The sequence below is a fragment of the Lingula anatina genome, chromosome 4 (assembly GCF_051362555.1).
Source record: "Lingula anatina isolate TDL-2025a chromosome 4, LinAna3.0, whole genome shotgun sequence".
NCBI lineage: Eukaryota > Metazoa > Brachiopoda > Lingulata > Lingulida > Lingulidae > Lingula > Lingula anatina.
The window spans coordinates 26,244,473-26,264,964 of NC_141770.1; the positions used below are offsets into that span (position 1 = coordinate 26,244,473).

At 37.0% G+C, this 20,492-nt stretch overlaps 1 long non-coding RNA gene across 1 annotated transcript; it reads left to right on the forward strand.

Moving 5' to 3' along the window:
- Positions 1-525: 525 nt before the first annotated feature.
- On the forward strand, positions 526-18,822 carry LOC147762675 (uncharacterized). Its single transcript, XR_015333810.1, has 2 exons — positions 526-13,643; positions 18,248-18,822. It is a non-coding gene; the product is annotated as an uncharacterized LOC147762675 (long non-coding RNA).
- Positions 18,823-20,492: the final 1,670 nt, after the last annotated feature.

Here is a 20,492-nt window from a genome sequence, read left to right on the forward strand (position 1 = left end):
AATTTGGTGGCAATGAAGCAGACGACTCAACCGCACTTTGGCGGGTCAATGAGAACAACATTGGACCAACTGTCGTCTGCCCGTATCTTTCAGTATTGAATATCCCTCCACGTCCTTAGCATTTGTTTTAAATCATTCATGCTTACTTAGATGCGAAAACAGCAATGCTTCAACTTAAATATCACAATAAAGCCTGTAAATTTGTGTTAGAAATGAAATCTGTTTTCTCTAATAATAGAAAGTGTATAGTGTTAAATATTTAAGGAGGCTGAACTTGCGCCTTAGTTTGTGTATTCTGCCACTTCTGCAGACTATTTAGTTTACAACTTGTAGGCTAACGTGTTGCAAGAGTTTTTGGTCCATTTAGCTGGTAAATATAACATCGTTCGGGTGGTTGGAAGTTGTTATCTCTGTCAACTTACTTTAACTGATTTGCCTCTGATGGGTTTTCATACACACGCGCTTCGAGGTAAACCCGATAGAACGAAATGTGGCCGTTGTACAGAAAAAATAAGGTTTGTTTGAATCAATTATATTTTCTATTTTTTAGTCTTAATAAGGTCCGTGTTGAGTTTATCAATAGTATTATGCAGAGATATACTTGGTTGGTAGAACAACAAGCGTGAAAAAGGAACAGCGTTCGCTAACAGACGCTGAGGAATGATTGACAGGCCTTTCAATGAAAGTGTGAATGTGTGTGAGTACTTTAATGATATACGTGAGTTTTTCTCCGTGATTTATGGAACCACCACGCTACATGTTTTTATAACGTAGCCCCCCGACTTTCGCGGGAAAGGTGGAAATTAATTGTTCATTTCATGTCGTCTGCGTCCTTGAAAAGAATATAGCCTCGTCTCGCGCTCCCGATTCCGGGCTGATTTTTATCAACAAATCCCCACTTCATTAAAATTCAATTTAGTGGCAAATTTTACCCTGTTTATGCCTAATAGAAATCTGATTAAATTCGATTAAATTGTGGTTCGCTAAGGGGATACTGAGAATAAAACATCTCGTACGGAAGATCGTGCCCCCGGGCTTCGCTCTTTATTGAAGATGAAAAATAGTGTTTCAGCGGCTCACGTTTCGAACAACTTGGCTTGTTTTGAAGCCTACCTTTCACCAAAAATGTGCAAGCCACGTGTTGAAGATTTTCGGCAGACGGTGCAAATTACTCGGCAACCCTTCATAATCACGGAAGAGAGCACATTATCATTCCAACATTCGCATCCCTTTCCGGCTGAAAAGGAGTCGCGGCGCGGCCATTTTTGTTCCAGTTTTCGTCGTCTGCGTCAAAACAGAAAATTTTGGAAGACAGCGGAAGACTATTGTCGGTGTACTCACAACCAAAGTGCGAATCTATTTATTAATTCTTGGTTCTTTAGAGAGGTGTTGTTGGCCGGCTTTGATATCCGCCCTCCTATTCAGTTCACCTAATGGGTACGCGTCCTCCCTTTGTTGGTCTTGGTGGTGTCAGTATTTTTAGACGGGATCTTCTTCCCCTGCCTATTGTTTTGTTATCTCTCTGCTCTCTCCACACAACAGGATGTGTACAGTAAACAGGAATGTGACGGCAGATTACTCCACAATTAGCAAGGAAGTTATTTTCATCTGAATTTGTAATACAGGGGGAAGTTTGTCACACCCCGTGCGTTTGATCATTCCTCCACTTAGAACACTATCCCCTGACTGTTGTTTTTGGTACCGAAAAGCTCTCTTTATCTTTAAATCATGATTTTAATCTATCACCATTATTTCATAAACAAAAAGCTGAAGTGATATTGTGTACGTTGAATTCATGAAATAGTAAAAGGAAATACAGGAAAACAAGTGAATATTTAAACGCTGTTCTTTATCTTCGTTGTTTGATTATGGCATTGTCAATAAGAACATTGTATACAAATTAAGAATTAATAATTCTTTTACAAATACTTTTAAAATATTTAAATGGACGCTTTTCCCCCAGCAATAGGAAAGCCAACCAAATATTTGAAAGGTATTTTAGTACACGCAGGATTTTATCACATTGTATTTTTTTCTGATTTGAATACTCGCGTATGATAAAGGCTGAGCAGGCTTCGTTTGCTTGCTGCGACCCTTTATTAAAGACACAATTTTTAACTTCGCCAATTTTGAAAGATTCTATATTCTTGTCCGAAATCAAAAACGCCTAGGAGACAAAAATGGCATCATTTCCTGAAAAGATGCTTTTCATTACGCCAGTCGCATTGTTTCCGTTAGAAATAATTCAATAAGTGTTGTCGATGAGGCTGTCCTTTTTACGTTTTCTCTTTCATTCTCTCTTTAAGATCCGCACAATGACCTAGCTGAACGAGAAGCCAAATGCCATAAAATAATAGATCTTTAAGATATCACTTGACTTATAATGTGCTCCGAAACAAATATTCTTTCATTACTTTGTTTAATTATCATATCAGTTTACAAAGGGATTCTTTCAGAGATTTATTTTTGTATGATGAATTTTTATTAATTTTATTCTGGTCTGTAAACCTAAAAGTATCTACGATATTGCAACTGTTCTTTTGAGTTCAGCATTTGTGACTGCATTGGCACTCAAGGAAAATGATTTATAGACAGGCAATTCCAAGTTGTATAATCTTCTAAGAAACAATTAAACCTCGACTTAAAGATAATTACAACATTTATGTGATGAATAAATGAATTATTTTCGCAGAAACAATTAGTCTTCAAATTAGCCGATTAACGATACGAATTGCCGGTCGCTGTCACTAACAATAATTGCTGATAAAATAAATCTTCCTGGAAATTCTTCTCCTCGGAATTCTGACACTAAGTAGGGTTGTCTTGCACGTGGCGTGGTCACTCCCTGGAGGACCAGCTTCCCACCCATTTAATCGGTCCCTAGATACCGATCAACCTCCATTGTGCAAACCCCGGGTCCGTAAGCCGATAATCTACTACCATCTTTACCTACCTATTAACTAGAGTACGCGCGTACAGCTCGTTAAGCTTGCACTATTATTATGCCGCAAGTGAACGCCGGTTTTATCCACCGTCCTGTTTTCTTCATTTAATTTTGTTATATTTGGTCTCTTAAATGGTTGATTTAGTTGGGGGGAAACAATGAAATTGTCTAGGCACAGAGAGATAAAAACATAAATATTTCGTTAACTGAAGTGTCAGTCAATTTGAAGATTATTATTATAAGACAAACGGACATTTTTGTTTATTTAGAAAATTAGTGGAGATAGTGTTTGTCTATTGATACAATGTTCGCGTTTCACCTGTTTACCGGCTAACTGCGGAGAGTCCTGGATGACACTTACTAATGCACTTAATTTCTTAGAATAGTTTAATTCCTCATTTGAAAATTGAACTATATTAATTTGATATTGCAATAGTCAAAGCATGATAAGGTATACGGTCTTCCTTCTTTTTGTCTCCAAAATATCTGGATTGTCTTCTTATTCGTAGAAAAAGATAGATGGCTGCATTGGCCGTGAAAATGTTGATGAAAATGTTGAAATGTATTCCTGTTTAAAGAATAGGGTGTATTTGTTTAAAAGCTGTTTCTTGTTATAAAGCAAACATGTAAAGTAGCGAGACGTAATAAGCAGATTTAAAAGATTTCGGATGTTTTTATTTCGGCATTTTTGTCACTTTTCATTGCTGATGCTTGCATAATACATTTCATCCTTTACAATTTTGCGTTATAGCATTGTCCTTGAATTTATTCAGCGTACCATGGATTATGCTGTATAACATGGCCGTATATATAATAACATGGCCGTGTATATATAAGCTATCACGTGCCGTCCTTTCCACTAAGAGTAAAATTTTAATCCCCAATTTAATATATTAATATTTGTGACATTTTGTCTCCCAAAGAATATTATAGAGATCTCGTTCAATGGTTCAACATGCTATACTCTATGATAAGTTAATTGCAAGCAAATGCACCACAGAAATATTGATTATGTATAATACAAATGGAAATGAATAAAATAAAAAAAATTACCATAAAAATAAAAGAATAACGTTAACACTATCACAACGGATCATCTACAAACTCGGTTTTCACTTGTTATGTACTGTTTTAATTTACAAAATATCCTTCATCAAATCTAAACCAAGTTAATACATGAAAATCACCCACAACTCTCAGGCAATGCGCATTCCAGGAATCATTTATCCGTAAAATGCGAACCATGATAATAACATCCGAATTATTTCTACCCTAAGGATATGAGCCAATATTGCGCTTCACTTTCAATTACTCAATATGTCTATAATAAAAAAATGAACAAAATACAAGACAGAGCTGCCCCACTTGTGCGTCGACTGAAAATTATTATTGTCAGCGGACAAAGAGACATCCAAGTCGAAATTGTGGGTGAAACACGAGAGTGATTTTGTGATAGTAGATTTAGGAGGAAAAGGAGAAGGATATGAAAGGTGTGGGCTCATTGTGTTAAAGTGTAACTCTTCTTTCGTGTGATGATTTAAATTTTGTGAAGAACTTTGTGTAGTTTTAGTTTTTTACAGTGCATGTACATCTCTCTGTATCTCTCTCTCTCTCTCTCTCTCTCTCTCTCTCTCTCTCTCTCTGACACACAATAATACACATTAAATTTACCCACAAAAGGAAATATATAAATCTTTGCATCAACTATATGTAACCAAAAATTCAGAAACTTAAAATCACGCCAAATTTAATGATATGTCATTCAACCACCACGGCGTACAATACTGTACGATATTTAGATTCATTCATAATTCCGACCACGTCCCTTCTATCCACTGGCACAGGGATGAGTAACACCACATGGCCAAACCAGTGGCGTGAAACTCAGTCACTCATTCCTGATCTTATTTTATCGTTGTCTGAGCCACTTAATCCAAACAGAAGAAGCCAGTAAAACAACAGTCGTGGCATATCGACACGGGGAGAATATTTGTGTGCATACGGAGAGAATCGATTGATAGCTTTGATTGGCGGGTTAGGCAGTTGTCAGTCAAATTAGTTATCAAAATGGTGACGACTGGCAATATATTTTGCTTTATTCCTAAAAAAAATCATTTACAATTATCATCGTTATTTTTGCTTAGGTAATGTCTAAAATTTGATTATTGCGGAAAATATACAACTCATACCATATTATAAGTATTTGCTGAGATTTAAAGAAAAGAAGATTCATGAGTGAATATGTTCAAACAATCACGCCTTTTTTCTGTTATTGCATTCATGAAAATTCCTAAATAGTTGACAAGAATTAAAAGCACTGCTTATAGTAAGATCGCGGAACACGCACCCGACATCTTTGAAGCTTCTTCACCTCATAACATCTTTAAATCATAGAAGACTAGCGTAAACATCATAGGGTCTAACTAATTCCCCACCTTGAAGACATGCCAAAACCTTTTGCTTGCACTTAAAAATTATTCTCTTTATAAGAAATGTATTTTCTTCATAATAAACGCTCGCGGATGTTAGAGAAAGGCCAACCCGGCCAAAAAATTACTACTTGCCACGCGAGCGCCGATCCTATTATTTCCATTATTAAAAACAAGGTTGCCCTTAACATGTTCTTTTTAAATTGGAAACGTGATTTGTAAGTTACCTCAATTATTTTAGTGGCTGACAAGGTGTACTGTGCTGATATTTGTTTCTAACCCTCATTCTTAATCCATATCCTTTTTATATACCTCTTTTTCATTTTGATAAACAACTTTTGTCGCAGTATCCATCCTCTAATTTCTTTTTTTATTCATTGTTATGTCACAGTGCAAAGATTTTCACTGGTGCCATCACAAAATTTACAGGAGCTGTGATTGACTACATACCTGATTTTTCACGGTACAGAAAAAATATGGGTACTTTCATATCATTACAGATGATCTATAATTTAGATAATAAGTACAGGTAGGTTTACAGATGCAGCGTGGAAGTAAGCTCAAATGTAGAGATAGGTTTTGAAAGCGTTACTATATATTGCTTTTAATTTACAAGCACAAATTTAGCAACAATGCTTTCCTTTCATTAAGACAAAGGTTGTGTTTATAGCAGTTGAAATGATCTTGGCTTCTTAATACGTTTATTGCAATTAAATTTCAAAAGTGAGTATGATTGTCTTGATAAAGCATTATTTATATAAAATAGGATATATACTCTTATGGTTTAGCATTGTTCATAGTCTGTTGGGTTTTCACGTGCACTTGCTATCTTAGTGATGGTTTGTCTAGCTACTGACTACATAGTAAAAGCGGGGCCGCTACTTCATATTGATAACGATATCATGGTTTCACTGTATCCACTCACTGGATTGATATTTACGCTTTTACAGAAAGAACTAGCCTTTTTACATCTTAAACTCTCTCTCTTTCTCTCTCTCTCTCTCTCTCTCTCTCTCTCTCTTTTACTGTCTTCAAACGCCCGATTTTGATTTAATTTCAGAGCAAATTACTGGCTTAACTTTTTAAGATTATCAGTTTCCATAAATAAATAAAAGTTAATGTGCTAAGCGCGTGACAAAGTGAAACCCATGATCCCTTTTCAAAGATAGATTTAAACGGGATAGTAATATGTAATATTAAAAACAAACTCAAGATTTGTTTTGAAAGAAGAAGGTAAGGAAAACAGGCATTTAGTCCATCAATTAGCTTGAAGAAATATGGCGGTGTTGCGCGTGGAGTGAGAGAGGTTGCAGGGGTGAATTCGTGCATCGCAGTGCCACGTCTTTTTGCTCTTATCAGCGCGCACCCGCGGTGAGCCAAGGTTGAACCCGACACGAACGCTCACCGCCGGGGGATAGAGAACGGGATGACATCATCGGCATTTCGTCCGAACTCCTACAAGCAAAAAGCGGCGCGAAAGCCTATAGCTTTACCGCAGCAGCGAGAGGAAAATTTTCCCAGGATTTGGACGTTTACTAAACAGAAGTAAATTGGGGGAGAGTACAGCAAGTGTTTGCCAGTCAAAAGTATTGCACAACGGCAACTCCACGAGAACCGTGCTGATTAACTACGCGTTTGCCTGTCGTTAAAGCATTGTCTTAATTCTCTGATTTTCCCAGTGGTACGACGTCTGCTCCTTACTCATTCTTAACAGCTGTGCTTCAGAAGTGATATCCAAATTGTCTGGCAAGAGAATGCGCCGGAATTAAGTTGTTGCAGACTGGTTCATTGCTTCTTTCTGACGTTATGATTCCAACTGTCAGTTAACGGGGCGCTTTATCTTATTTTACTTTTTTTTTTCGGTATCAAATGCTAGCACCTGTATTCCCCCTCCCTTACTTGAACCTGATATTTTATACGGCCTCAATTGATTCCTGTTAGTGTCGAGTTTCTTTCCCCGGCTCAAATTAGCAGATAGAACAGCGTACTATTCTCGCTCGCCCCCGCTACTTCAGCCCTACCACATACCCGCTACAGAACCGTTGCTATGACAACTAATTAGAGCAGGATGGACGCGAAGAGCTCGTTTAATATACATTATTCGATCGCATCATTTTCGTAGGACCCGGCAGTTTGCATCATCTAGGGCTTTGGCATGCCGGTGATTTAAGAAAAATGAAACCTGAATTTTCAATGGATTCTTAATGGGACTTATCAGACGATATAATTGTCCTTGAATTGCCTCGGCACGAGACATTTTGATTGTTCTTCCTTCCCCAGTAAAAGAGGGTATTTTTTATGCCAGCATGAAAGAATTTCAGATTTTTTTCTTAAGTCCTGATTAATTCCTTGCCCTACCTATTTGACCAGGGTCTCATTTGAGGTCCAGACTGGTGAAAAAAAGCAAAAAAAGGATTGTACTAAAGGATTAACGTTTGACCACATTGTTATTAGGGAACAACGTTCCAAACGTATCTCCTAACTGGTACTAGCACAAACAAGGCGTTACTACGAGTGCAATTAAATCAGGAATGCCCGAGGAATCCATGTTCTTCACAAACAGAGTACCATTCACGATCTCATGTATATAGAATCACGCAAGAATGCTAGGGTCCAAAAAGAAAGAATTAGTGTCGACATCTTTGATTTCAAAAACATGTTTTTCAACATGGGCAAAGTCCCTGTTGGTGATTTCTAAAAAATACTGCAGCTATTTTTACCATTTTTTTTTCCGATTATCCTTATTTCTGTTAATTACTTTTTTCTTTTAAGGCCTTTCTATATCGTTATAACTGTTTTTATTATGTCCATCATTTTATGCATCGATTTTACAATCTCTGGAAACCTATTCCATTGTACTTTTTTTAATATGCCTGTATATTGCAAAACAAAAATATCCCTTTTCTTGTTTATTCTTTCCATCTATCTGCCGTGATAGATTGGAGCACAGAGGTCACGAGCACTCGGCGCTGCGGGTTGAACCGCTTGAAGAGAGCAATTTCTAAAGTTTCATAAGTTTCCTGTTTGGGGGTAGGATTTGACTAATTGTGCCCGGCATGGAACGAGAACAGCTGGTCCCAATTTTAGACGAGCTCTTAGGGCTTTTACCTGGTTCCCACTTGCATGAAAGAGACGGGCTTATTGTTAAACCGAGTGGTTTCTGGGTGCGCAAGAGAATAAGATCTGTTTTCATTTAAGAGAAGAACCGATCCTTCGTTTTTTAACACAATTAGAAAGAGCACCAAGAGAAGGGAAATTGGAACAGAATTATTTGTGTGTATAAATATCCCCCAGCATTTGGGAGCCATTTCCATGGGTGGTTTTTGAAAGACGCTGGCAGGGACAAAAATGGATGAAACTTTTTAAACGCATGTAGCTCAACATAAATGTCACCATAACTCCTTGTTTTGAAGTTAAATTTTAACCACAACCTACTTTTTGCCAAAACTTCCAAAACAAGTAAAATTTGAAGGGAGTAATCGAAACCGCAGACGATAGTGAAGTTGTGACGTCGCTCGCGTTGTGTGGTGCACCGTCTTTATCCAGTGGAACAAAATCGATTAGCGTTTAAATCCATGTCACGCTTTTCCTCTATTTTTGTTTTCTTCAGTTTTTTTCTTCAGTCAGAAATCATAAACTCAGTGAACATATCAATTTAAGCGGCACTTCACCGGCCGCGCTGTGAGTGTCATTATTCACAATTATAGCGAAGATCACTCCCAAGTTTCTGTCTGAAAATAGTTCGCATAGCGTGAACCTTTTAGCACATAACAGCAAGCGGCGGCTGTAAATACCTACCCCCAGTCAATTTCAGGATTAGACTAAAATTTCAAAACTTGAGCAAAATGATGCTTTTAACCTTCGATCAGCAGCTGGCAAGAGAGATTAGGCGCTTTTTAAGTGGCGCTTGGTTGACAGATTTTTCATCAGCGGTCGGTATCGCGGCTCAAATACGAAAATAAAGTGATGGATTACAGCATTTTTTCTCCTTTTCTCTTTTTTTGCATTTAATTGTATTTGTTCATTCACACATTCTTTCTTTCGTCCTAATTGTCCGATTATACGAGGTGTATTAAATACTTTTATTTGATTTTATGTCATTTTCTAAATATCAAAAGTGAAATTTTTACCAGACGTATTTTGCTGCCGAGGAAGAGGAACACGTAAAAAGCAACCAAAATACAAATATGAAAATAGCAAGGAGGGAAAAAGGAGAAAGTCGAAAAGCAAAGTCGTGATAAATGACACTGATCGCAGCATGGTTATTAAAACAATGATATTATTGTATCAGTTTAACTCTTAAAATGAAATATGTACAATTGTCGTCGTTCAAACAATCCCACGTGTTGGACTGGAAGTACAATGACAATATTAACTTTACACCATACCAAACAAAAACATTCATCCAACCTCTAAAACTTCCCCAATTATTCCAGCCAAATACGTCTTATGAATTTAACAGCGCCCTATCTGTTCATTACCAATTGGACGTAGCGGGATATATTACTAATAAAACAAAGCCCATATCCCATATGTGCCCTATACGCCATTAAATAGCTTTGAGAGACCCTAAAACTGCAAAGATTCACTCGCCATTGTTTTTACTGGGTCACGTGATTAAGAGTCGGGGGCACGTTAGAAAAATATTAGAAGAGAGAAAGGTTAGCAGACGACAATATTTCGCGCGCGCTAATTGGCGGGGAGGATAAGCTTTCATAAGTGGCCACTTGGTCACCAACTGGACAATAATATTGACTTAGATGTGATCGGATTGTTATTTGCAGTGTATGGCAATGTTTGGGTGGACTATGGGGCTTGTAGTTGAAGTACCTTTAATCTTGTTTATCTGCTTACTTTTATTGAATGGTCGTTTTTGTATCAGTGATTTCATGACCCCCTCCCCCCTCTATCTCTATCTCTCTCTCTCTCTCTCCTCCACACACACACACATACACACACACACACACACACACACAAAAGTATATATTTCGTTTTTCCTCCAACCACTCTTGAATTCTCGAGAGCTGTATCAGCATCGCAATGTTATCAACTGGATTTCCTTGTCATCATATTTCATAAGAAAACTGCATCTCTGTACAAACCTTCATGTCAACTTAAACAATATGATTTGAATGATATGATGAAGATGTTGAGGCGTCAAATTCCACCAACTGTCAGAAGAACCATCATCGAGTCATCTGACGTGATGATAGCTGCACGTCTTTCAGCAACGCTCTTCGACCGGGTAAAAACTTGTCAAGTTCACTTCCTTTTCAACTCAGAGATATGACGAAACATTTCATTCATAGAATGCCCCCACGCACGACATTGACTTTGTTGATGTGTAGCATTTGTCTTTTTAAGAGATTGATAAAAGTGATATGTTATAATAATTTTAATATCACAAATTGACATTTTGATATAAAAATGAGCTATTTCCATTGGAAGTATTTGGAGATTTATTCTATAATTATTTAATTTTAAACCCTCAATTTTCGTCTTTATTTCACATTTGAAAACGAAAAAATATTACGGATAATAGACGTTAAAGGTCTTTTTTGGTATCGTTTTTAGAATTGCGCTATATTTTACTATTTATTGATGAAAATGGAATTATATTATCAAAAATCCTCAGTTACCATGTAAGTTAGTATTGTAATGTCAATTTCTTTTCATCGAGTTCAAGGAGAATTTATTTTGAGATGGGACGTGTATCATAGTGAAGTTTGACCCTCGCGTGAAGTGAGTGCGTTTGCTGGGGGAATAAACAAACCGTCAAAAAAGATTAAGCGTCGAATAATGAGCCGTTAATTAGCTTACACCTCCTCTAAAATTCCCACGCCTAGTGGAATGGAGATATAATAAGGGAGGCATAGCGCTCCGATTGTTCAGGCTCTCTTATGGAACCGTAATAAAATTACATGACAAAACTTTTCATAGCTGTGTGTTTTGAGGAGAGCGTTATACAAATAATATCACCGGGTCCGTTATTCTTTTCTCCTCACCCGACCCATTCAAGAGATTAAAATTTGCGTTTTCCGCTTAATTCCATCCTTTATCTATTGAAATACGTCAAAAGATCGACTAAACCCACCTATAGGGCAACTAGACTTTTGCCAACCGCATTTCAATGCACTGAATTAATCGATTATTTGTTTTCTGAGCTAACAACTTTGAAAGAGCCCATCATAAACTTATTGTTCAATAGCTGTAAGATCGATTTTGACTTGTTGGGTACTATGCAAAGAAATTGGTCTGAAAGAGAAAGCAGGTATTTATAATGGAATCCACGGTTGACCCTTTGACACTTTTGGTGACCTTCAGTCACTTAAGTAAACGCTGGCTGAAGAGACCAGATTCTTGGTCCTCAAAGGGCTCTTGTTCGGCAGTTTGTTTCCCTCGCGTTCGCGTCATTCTTTCCCAAAGCGTAGCGGGGCAGGGAACGGGGTATCGGGCTCTATTGATACCCCAACTCCAGGGGGCGGGGCAAAAGACTAATGAGTAATCTGTACATATTACCGCAGCACGCCTGTACTCCCGCACCAACATCAGATGTTGGAAATCGCGGGACTATTTTCACAGGTTTCCCCAATTATACCCCAACGAGCTGCGGAAGCACCAATTAAACCAACTCCTTCCCTGCTCCTTTTTGTGTGGGCCAACGAGAAAAATCTCTCTCAGGTCCGTTCCTCGGTGCTTGCTCGCTCCCTGCCATCTTCTCCCCAAGCTGTCTGGCAGGCTCTCCAAGCCCAACTGTCGGTGGACAGGTTGCACCTAAAACCCTCCTCACACATGTAGAAAAATACACACAAACTTTGGTTTGATCAGGTGGACGGAAAAGCAATGAAATTCTACTAATATGACATCATTCTGAAATTCCTGCCGTTCTCTTTACCTACAGCTAGGGGGGTGATAATAGGGCGGTATTTGCCAGGTGCTATCCTGCCTGCCAGAAGTTCTGAAACACTGGTTTCCTGTTGTCGATACCATCAGGGTTTTCTTGATTGTTCTTGGATTTTGACCACCAGCGGCGATGGAGGCTATCGCGGATTGATGGTCATACCGAGGGCTATCATCGATATATGACCCTACGCCGGCTTTAAGATCACTCATGTATCGTCAAAGTCTCCACTAATACGTCTTCTTACAAATATCAATTAATTTTTTTTAATATCTCATTTAAATGTACAATTTTGTGTGAATGGTTTTTCGAGTAATTTTTAAATGTATTACAACACACTTTCTGCCGTTAAATATTGAGTGGCTGTTATTATAGAGTACTTAACCAACAGAATATTGAAATTTCATTGCTAAATACAAACCCGCCAATAACAATTAACTAGTAAGTTAATAAGTTTTTGCTCTGTATTTCAAGTAACAATCCTTTGTTTTTGTTTATGTTTTATAGTTGTAATTTTTGTGGATAAAACAGACAAATGAAATTATTAGTTATCCTTCTAGAACTGAATTTTATATATTGAAAATATCATCTATCGTAATTTTTTCCATAAGTCTATAGCGCACGATAATAACTGTTCTTTCTCTTGTGTTTAAAACAATGGCTGTTGTACTTGTTAATGAGTAGGATAATAACTTTTTTCTTGGAATCCGAAAATCTAAGCGTGTCAGACTATTTCTGATCAAAGTCATTTCCACATAGACGCATATTTGCCATTAGATGCCAATTAAGTCAAAACCAAAGGAAAAAATCTTGGAAAAGAACCCACAATAAACCTCAGCTGCGACCACTGTCTCGGGGTTTTCTTTTTTTTCAGCAGTGAAAATTGTGGTTATTTTACTGAGGTACAAGTAGTAGGTCCAAACGTTAAAACGCCTAGACAAACACTTGCAAAACTAACAAGAAAACAAAGTTGGGGCACACAAACTATTATGACGATACTCATAGCAAAATATGCTCGGAAATGTATAAACAGAGAGAAGAAAAAAATGAGGTTAAGTTTTGTCCACAAATAAGCAAACAGATAAATCAACAGATAAGCAAGTTGCTTGATTGGGTAAGGGTACGGATATATCACTGGGTAAGCAACCTTCGTGCAAACATTCAAATAACTGGCTTAAAAGATGACAGGATAAACCAAGGGATTTGCGAATAAATACATAGATTACGATATGACCCAAAATATCACGGTGGGAAAGGTATTGACTGATACATCGGTGTTTCACAATCACGCATAATCAAGTAATAAATACCCGCATCGTAATAACAAGACGGTTCTGGAACATACTACAACAGTTGTATTTGTATAAAGGTAAGTCACTGACGAATTCTAGAACCACCTTAGGATTATCTCTTTTAAGACATCCGATAAGGAGATCGAGGAACAAATGACTTGCTGCTTTGTAGTAAACCCTCCTAATTCCGGATCAATTAAAATCGTAAGTAACGAAGCATTGGTACCTCGTCCATGTGGAGACTGTTGTATCTTGTAGAAATTTTAGTGAGCACGATTAAATACTTTAATATCATTAAAATGATAAAACGTTATATGAAGAAGCAACTCTTTATATATTAGCTCAGTTGTCCGCTGATTTTGGCGATAAGGCCATCAAAAACTGAAAATAAAAAACATTTAGAAAATTCCGTCGTCTGTGCAAACATAACTGATTTTTAGTTTATATTGCTTGTCATTTCTGAATGTTTCAATATCGGAAAGGGATTGAATTTTTTAAGTTGTATAACATGTTGTAAAATGAGATTCAGAAATTACAGTTACTTGATAAAACCTTTTATATACCATTTTATTTTGTTTTAAGGAATAGGCTAAGTTATTTTCATAGGTAAGTTTAGCTAACAAGGGAGTGTCAATTGTATTTACAAGAGGAAGACGTATTCGAGCAGTATATGACTTAATATTAAAACTAATTAGGTACAGACAACGGTGTGATGAATATTCTAGAAGTCAGAGCAGTTCGGGAAACAGAATAACAAGTCTTCTGTATACAAAGCTTTATTGAAAGCAATTACAGGAGAAAAACAGTCCAGACAAAACTGTTAGCTCTAAACTCGAATTTTTTTTTCAAGCGAAATACAAAAATCATAAGTGGGTTTTGTGAACATTTAGCTTGATTTATATCAGCACCAGCTGACTTATATGCTAGAGAGGCAATCAACCAGCGTTATAATTTTCTGAGAATTATTTACCGGGCACCTTTTCGCCTTTTCGGTCCTCCTTGGCTCTCGCGACAGGTTTAAGTGGCCATTAATTAGCCAATGACGGGCCATCAATCATTCTGCCCGATAATCTCAAAGCCGCAATGTTCAAAACATATGTTGCGTAGAAAAATTAAACTTTTCACCAGCTTTCAACATGATAATCCACAAGACGGAACGCGCATCAGGTGCCTATATAAGTTTTAAAGAGGAGTTTGATTTCTGAGGAATTTGGTCGTTATCCCGGAAATGTGCCCGCGGCCATTTTCTGGTTAATTAGTAAAATGAGAATTCTTTCAGAGTGTACCGGTGTCAGAATAGAATTTATGGAGCTTGGTGTGTTATCAGGAAATTGTAAGAGAAAAAACGCTGTGGAATTTAAAAGTAGCGGTCAATCAACCAAAGAAAAGTTGTGTAGAATGAATGTAATTTTGGATCGTATAAAAATGTTAGCTTATCTTTTGATGAAAAAAGAGGCGACAAAAAAGATATGAAGAAAGGAACACTTTTACTTGACACTAAGTTATTTCCCTAAAACTGAAAGGTGAAAAAATTTGAAAAACACACAAAAATCCAAAAAGATATAAATTATAATAAAAAAAGTAACGAAGATGGACAGGGGTTCATAGAAATCCTAGCACAAATCGTTTTCGTCCTCAGTGACTTCTTAATTATCAATAGCTCTAGTTTCCAGTAGTCAAACGCCATTTTCTGTCCGGCTGTCACCGGTGACAAGCGCAGACAGCTGGGAGGACCGTAGGTTGTGACAGAGAGCCTTGTTTTTCACTCTGTCGCCACGTGAGCGTTTCGCCTCCCACAGGCTTTCACTAGCAATCATCGCTTGCAGGGCTGACGTGGTCATTACTGAGCGACTTCCTCCCTCCCTCCCTCCTTCTCTTTCCCTCCCTCTCTCTCCCTCTCTCTCTCCCTCCCTCTCTCTCTTTGTCAAAAAATAATGCAAAGGTTAAGACAGTCTCTCATCATTAATTTTTCATGCCCTTTGACTTTTTAATAAATAGCTTATATTCTGGGAAGTAAGTAAGGAAGTAACTATTTTTAAATAGATGATGCATTACAATACAGTTGCACTGAAGGTTTAAAACAGGGTTTCCAAAATGTGAATCTTCTTTGCAAACTTCACGAACTTCTTAATATATTTTTCTGGCAAAGGTCTACCAGGACCTATCCCCAGTGCGGCACTTTTCCGTAATTACAGTTTAACAAAGATGTACCGAGATGTACCGGCTAGATTGATACTGATGGTCAATTTACCAGGGCTATTTAGCGTTTCGAAATTGCCCGTTCAGATTGTCAAGTTTTCTCTCGCGAGGAGCGTTCCTTGCAGACGTCGCGTTTGGGTAGAAGTCACATATCATCATCAGATTTGGACGTGCGTTTGGGTTCACCGCCAGTGCGATGGAAAAACCTTGACACCGATTGATTGAAGAGGGCTGGCAGCTAGGGACGCACTGACTTAATACAACCGATTAAAAAGAGCTCTCTGAATGATTAAATTCCAAACCAAATGGTTTTACTTAAAGAAAACCTTGATTTTTTGGAGGAACCTTTAAATCTCAGCCCCAGCTACCCAAAAAACACAACTAGCAAATGTCATTAATTAAGTAATTAATGTACTAAACAGAATTATAAGATTCCATCTTTGAACAGACTTTGTAGAAAGTCTCAAATACTGAAAAGTTTGGTCACGAATGAACAAATATTTCGCACAAACGAGAGACAATTTGTTCATACCAGTCAAGCATGGTAATCTAAACCCTTAAAATAATTGGTCTAATTTTAGAGAAATAGCCATTTGCTACAGTTTATATTAAAATAAGAAGCGAGTTTTTCATCCCCCCCCCCTTTTTTCATGATGAGTGCTATCCCACAGCTCTAAGCATCCCTGTGGGTTAAGCCAGAAAACCTCACTAGACCATCTATCCATCTTTCTGGTTTTCTTCCTCACTGACCTTACTGTAACGTGATCGTTGACATGGCACTAACGCGGCAATTAAAATGACATCATCATTAACTTGATAAATTTCACGATGCACTGATTTACCCATACTATCAACAATATTTACGTAATAGACCGGGCAATGAATGGGAACTAAAGGGACAAGAACGGCGGATGAGAGAGAGAGAGAGAAAAAAAGAAGCCGTGTGTGTGTGTGTGTGTGTGAGAGAGAGAGAGAGAGGGTTGCAAAAATAAAATCAGTAACAGAATATAGTATATGCTTTGCAGTACAAATGCACAGATAGTCTATCTTCATTCAATTACATCAACAAGAGGTATCCCAAAAAATTAACAAAATTAAGACGCATTTAACAAAATTACTTATGCAATGATGTAAGATAACATTTCATTACAGTTGTCATAGACAATCATCTCAAAGACAGTTACACAAAACTTTCAATGATAATAAATTGCTTCATATATCAACTAATATCAATTTATTACCTTTCGAGTCTAGTTCGAATCTGATAAAGCAATTTGATGTTCTTCTGTCACATTGATAAAAATTCATAATTGGTAATTATTGCAGTAGGAGATGATATTTAGAGCAATCAGTTATCATATCTGCAGGCCAGAGGAAGATTATGATAAAATAAGATCTAGTCAAACTTGTAATGTAAAATCCAAAACTGACACTTGAGCGTCTGTCCATCTGCAAAAAGGTTCACCTTGAATGGCAGTTACTGAAAATGAACGCTAAGAAATTATACAGGGAGATTAAACGCGCGCCTTATTTTTTAGAATTTTTACTTCTATTTTTTTCACTCTCTTTGGGATATTCAATGCACTGATACGGTCAGATAAACACTGACGTATTAATTCTTCAGCGTTTCAGTACATTTAATTAACGGTCCGATATCCACGCCTCTTCAACCATGTGTGCTATTTACGTCACGAAAATCGATACGTGACTTTTGAACAATAAAGATGGAACCTTGTTGCGTAAGCTGTGGAGACCAGAATGTAACCAAAGTTTCGACAAGCATAACAGTGGCATCGATTAGGCAATGAACGCCATAGACACCATTAATTGCTGTTTGAGTTGGTTATGCAATCGCAGACTTAATCCAGGGTCTCATTTGGAAACGCGGGAAAGTGTCCGTGAAATGGGGAGAAACCCCGGATTTGGCTTCGAAAATGATCTTTCATTTTCACAATCGTCTTTTGTCAGAATTAAATGCCTATTATTTCATAATCATATAAGTTGCAATTAATGCAATCTTCCCGACGGTGAAGGTGTTTGGTATTCAACAGGTTTTCAACCGAGACAAGGCAAGAGCACATACTGATACAAATAATAATAATAATAATAATAATAATAATAATAATAATAATAATAATAAATTGATGAAATTTAATTTTGAAAATAATAAAAGGTAGAGATAAAGCACCAACGCTTGATCTATGTACCAAAGTTTTCATGGGACAAATCTGTGGAAATCATGCTTTGCTCATTATTTGATAATCTGAAAATCTCAAGAATAAATGTTTAGAAAAATTAACATTTTCAAGTATTAGTGGAGTTATGTACTTGGTTGAGATTACTGTTTATGATTCTTCATCACATTCTTGTAAAAGCATGAACAATACAATTTGAAAGGGAAATTCAATTTTTAGCGTATTACCAAGTTTCCCTTTTTTGTAGTAAAATTCGACTAATAATTATCAAACGTTTGTCTTTTCAGTTCACTTGGAGGGATTCGTGACGTCAGCCAGGTGTTGTTACGTCAGGATGATGACGTCGATGACCACGTGCTGCCCAGAGGAATTTTGACAGGTGCCTGCCAGACAGCGAGCTAACCATGAGTCATCGGACGTTAATTAAAGTGAATGAGAAAAATGTTACGTGTTCCAGGTCTTATTTCAACAGAGTAAAAAGAAACGAACACGGTCAAGCAACAGCGATTTATATGGACTGTTTTCCCATTTTTTCTTAATTTATATAAAAATCTATTTAATCAAAATAAAAAAGTATTAGTAGAATCATTGCTTAAAGAGACAAATGTTTTATTTATTAATCTATTTATTCAATTTGATTGAATATAATTTTAAAAAACGAAAAAAAGGTTGGATTCTTTTTTGTCTGACTTTTGTTACATATACATAACTGGCTTAGAGATACTAGTATTAAGAATGTATGAATATTTTACATATATATTTTTTTTTTGCTATATTGAGAAAAATATATTTTTATATTGGAGCACTTGCCAATAGGGAAACTGAAATTGAGTCATTAAAAACAAATAATATTGTGTACTTTCGCATTTCGCGTTATTTGTCTTATTCATGCGTGCACGTGTTGTTTTGATATTCAATATATTCTGAGAAATCAAAAATAACTGATTTTTACAATTTTTTATCCAGAAAATCCCTTCTAAGCAAAAAAAACTATAATTTGTCAACCAGTGAGTCTATTTTATCTCTACCTCACTATGACAAGCGTATTCAAGCAGATTGTTTTTATCATCAGGGCGTTTTATTCATATTTTGAACTGTTGACTTATCTTGGTTCTATTTAGCTGTCAGTGTAATAAACCACTAACTAACACCTGGCGGCGAGAGAGAAAGCAGAGAAAAAACTCTAAAATAACCCGAGCCGTTTTATTAAATTATTTCCATGTCTGAAAGGCAATGCCCACTGGAATAACCGACTCGGTTCTTGATTGTTTCTTGTTATTTTACGTTTCCTCTATTTACATAACTCAGCTATCTCTCGCTGAACTCTGCAATACCCACACTTAGAGACAACGCCGGTTGAAAAACACCAAGAAAATTTTACCTCGCCTCGCGTGCGGGGCGCTCTCACCTGCGAAAACTCACGTGTGCTGGGGGAAGGCTCTCGAACAACACGCGAAATCATTGACACCTTTTCTTGTGTTTGTTGAATAAATAATTAATTTTGAATCTTTAGGCGTTCGGTTTGCATTGACCCACCTTCCTTCATTAAGTTAATGACATAGGGTGGTCTAAACTATTGGGTTGGCACGGCATGGGGGCAATGAAGATAATGTGATTTGGCAACAGGGCGAAGGTGAGGAACGCCTGACAGTTGTTGGTATCTCTGATAGCCGATATCGGCAATGTGAACACAAGACACACGTGGAATATCGTCCAAAATCAACACGTTTTTTTTTTACAGCTGTATTTTGGTTTGAGAACATCACTGGAAAGAAATGGAGCAGGAATTGAGTAAATTAAAAATTGCTTTTATTAGATAAACCATGCTTTTTACAGTATTAATGCAAAAATTTTAAATGATGTATACCATGTGTATGTTTTTTATCATGTTTTATATTGTTTAATTTCTTTGTATTGTTGAACATTATTTGCATGCATAAACATAGGATTTTATTTCATAATTATAATTTTTTTCAAATAAAGTTTTAAAATTCTGAATAATGAGTTAGAGGTAGTAATATCCGAAAGTGAGAGATGCGTGTAAATAATTCATACTGCAAAGCGCTCTCGATATGCATTGTTGATTTGGCTCTGCATTTTCTAAATTAATTATTTTTTCAAAGATCCGCCAGGATTTGCCAACAGCCCGTGACTGCTCATTAGACCTTGCACTTCCATTTCTCTAATCCCAGTCGATAATATAAGTGGCACGAATTGATACTAAGTGCTCGTGGGTCAGTTGCATAAAATGAAAATAATGATTTACCCTAAAAGGCGTGTATTGGCAAAGATCAGGCGCTGATCCCTGATCGTTTTTAAGCTCTTTTCTATCGATCCTGGTTAGAATTTATGGGAGGTGTAATCGACCGGGCACGTCAATTTCATGAAATCAACAAGGTGGATTTCCCTGTCCTCGTGCATTTCACCCATCAAACACCTGTAACCATTGTTAATATGCCAATAATCAAAAAATCTGGCAGGTGCGCCTTCTGGGCCCAAACAATACCCGCAACCCCCAGCCGCAAGTCTTTC